At 37.6% G+C, this 3,306-nt stretch overlaps 1 non-coding gene across 1 annotated transcript; it reads right to left on the bottom strand.

The window, feature by feature from the left end:
* Positions 1 to 407: 407 nt before the first annotated feature.
* On the bottom strand, positions 408 to 482 carry Trnar-gcg. The gene has a single exon. It is a non-coding gene; the product is annotated as a tRNA-Arg (tRNA).
* Between the last annotated feature and the right edge of the window lie 2,824 nt (positions 483 to 3,306).

The following is a 3,306-nucleotide window of genomic DNA, read 5'->3' as shown; positions in this document are numbered from 1 at the left end:
ACACTAACTCTCCTTGAAAGTTTTCCTGTTCCTGTGTTAGTATAGGAAGCTGATTATGCTGATCATGGATCTCTACTTATGGAGCAGGTGCCCCACTTGAATCGTACGTTGGAGAAGAACCTCCACTATTCACCTATGCTGCTAATGAACTTTTAGACGCAACTTCACTCAACCTTTTAGTTCCACTTCTGGATCTATCAGTAATTGACATTTTGACAAAATAGAGAACAAGAAACCAAAACACGACTCTCAAAATTTCAAGAAAAGCATTCCATGTATTACTCCACCATTAACGCCTGCTTCACCTCACAGAACAACATCGACATGAATAGAAATTATCATCTTTCATTGGAGACAAAGTCGAGAAGAGAAAACAAAACTGAAACTTCCTGGCAGATTAAAACTGTTTGCTGGGCCGAGACTCGAACTCAGGACCTTTGCATTTCGCGGGCAAGTGCTCTACCAACTGAGCTACCCAAGCACGACTCAACACACCGTCCTCACAATTTTACTTCTGGCAGTACCTCGCCTCCTACCTTCCAAACTCGCCCGCGAAAGGCAAAGGTCCCGAGTTCGAGTCTCGGCCCGGCACACAGTTTTAATCTGCCAGGAAGTTTCATATCAGCGCACACTCCGCTGCAGAGTGAAAATCTCATTCTGAAAAAAAAAAACTGTTCCTAAGAAAACCAATACCTTAAATAAACCCTCACTGAGACAAGCATGACAAGCATTTTCACAGCTGTAATTGGTTATACACACTGCATTACGGTTAAAAATCCTACAAAGCGAACGAATTTCAGCAAAACCGCACAGTATAGCATAGACAAGAAATACGTACCTAATCTGACTTTCCCCTAACCAGTTAAGTGCCACGAAAGCAGTGCTAAAGTACCAGTTTCATAAATTGTTCTCGCAAGAGCAAACCCTACAACTTTGCCAGGAGAAACCTATCTCCTAATATATACTACAATATTCATACAAAACTAGCTACAGAATTGTCTCTGAGTGTATATACCTTAAAGTTGTATATTCATTTCTAACAAATTCGTCTCAACTTTAGGCCAACAGCCAATGTATATTAATACTGGACTTCTCTTCACATTCAAATAACGTATCACAAATCACATCACCCAAGTTGTTATGCCAAATAATTTGAGAATGCACACAAAAGGAAAGGGGACTAAAATGAAATACTTGTAGTTAATAGTATAGTAGAGCCGAGAGAGAAAGGGTATTAATTTGACTAATAACCAAAAAATGCCAGTGCAGTCATCATGTTCTGCAGAAAGACCGACATACGAAAACATACGTCGAAACATCTTCCTTGAAACTATGATATAAGGTTTACTCTGTGTAGCTGTTGGTCTGAAGTGTAACAGTGTTCTTTAATATTCCAACTTTAGTTTACTCCAATTAGCGTTATTAAGTATCCTATATATTATTGCACATGCACTTCTCTCTATGTTATGTGGCAGTGGCTTCTCTGCACTGCGAACTGCGAATGATATAACTGTACTACTGTGAATAGAGAAATTACCTGTGTAAATTATTTAACATGATATAATAATAATTTTTCCAAATTTGCCACTCAAATGTTTAATGTAACAATTTTGAAAAGAAACTTAAAAATCGTAAACAGTTTACTTGAATTATCGTCAAGAACCATTATTATCTCACTGCAACATTCGAACATCAGGTACTACAACTCGCAATTCACAGCTATCATTTCCTCTGTTGTGTGCAACATAAGTACGTTAAACTGAACATGGATATCCGTAATGATTAACAATGAAACACAAGAAGTAACTAACTGTGACACACACAACAATTTCATCATCAACAATCAAACTGTAAAACTGGTAACTGTCTGTTGTTAAATCTGTTTGTGTCTATTAATGCACCGCCGGCTGGGGTGGCCGAACGGTACTGGGCGCTACAGTCTGGAATCGCGCGACCGCTACGGTCGCAGGTTCGAATCCTGTCTCGGGCGTGGATGTGTGTGATGTCTTTAGGTTAGTAAGGTTTAAGTAATTCTAAGTTCTAGGGGACTTATGACCACAGCAGTTGAGTCCCACAGTGCTCAGAGCCATTTGAACCATTATTAATGCACCTTCTACATGAGATGAATACTTACAAGACATCACTATTCCCTGTTAACATCACACGAAAATTTATCAAAGCCCTACAGTATTTCTTACGTGTAAAATGGGAACGCTGCTCTGCTCTGACCTAAAAATAGTAACTGACTTGCTAGTACATGTAAGACATCACTTAGGAGCCGGCAGACTTAAAATTAGTGTAGCAACTTCAATGTAAGACTCAATAAATTCCCAAGCATGCAGCTAGGCGACGACGTGAAAGTGCAAGGCTCTTCGGTTAGACCACTCTAGTCAGTTATACAAATGTTTATACAGTTGGCTGTAATTCAGTAATACAATACAGTTCAATAATAATTCAATAGAGCAATTCAATATTACAGTTGTTTACAAGGGTTTATTATTATATGACGGGTGTTTTGCTCTTCTGTTTGCCCAATTCTTCTTCATTCTTTCAGAAATTTTCTGTCCTTCTTCTCCTGGGACCACTCTTCCTGCATGCCTGTTATTGATCTTCATTGTTAGCCTGTTAAGTACGTCCTGCAGTATTCTGGTTTTCTCTGTTTTGTTTTATAGGTTATTCACTCTAATTGGGAGTTCTCTTATACCTTCCTTAATTTCTTATTGTTCCAAACTTTTTTCATCAGTCCCTTACTAATTCTGTTCTCCAGTGTTCTTATCAGGAGTCCAAAGAATAAGATTCGTTTTCTTCTGATTGTTCTCATTACTGATTCAATTTTATTGCATACTGTTTCATTTGAAGGTATTCTCCGATGCCCATTTCCTTGACATTCCTTACTTCCGCATGTCCTGATTATTCTTCTTTCTTTCTGTAGTATTTTGTCAACTTCTGCTGGATTAGTGATTTTGAAGATGAGTCCATTTGCGTATGTCATTTATGGTTGTGTAACTGTTTTCTACTGTTTCAATTTTGCATCCATAGATTGGCTTTTTATTGTGTGTGTTTTTGGTAATGTAATTTACTTGGTTCAGTTTTTTTACTCTATTTTGCCATTTTAGATTGTAAGTTACAAATTTAAGTAAATATTTAAATTTATCATAAACATTAATTTCCTGTTCTCCTAATGTAATTTTCTTTGTAAGAAGTGGGCCAGTTAGGATAATCTTTGCTTTCTCTAAAGATGTCCTGAGGCCAATATTATGTGCTATGTCCTGTAGTGATACAAAATGTTGCCCAGTTTCTCGAACA

Source organism: Schistocerca piceifrons, chromosome 7 (assembly GCF_021461385.2).
Source record: "Schistocerca piceifrons isolate TAMUIC-IGC-003096 chromosome 7, iqSchPice1.1, whole genome shotgun sequence".
NCBI lineage: Eukaryota > Metazoa > Arthropoda > Insecta > Orthoptera > Acrididae > Schistocerca > Schistocerca piceifrons.
The sequence above is the reverse complement of the archived record's forward strand: the minus strand, read 5'-3'. Positions and strand labels throughout refer to the sequence as shown.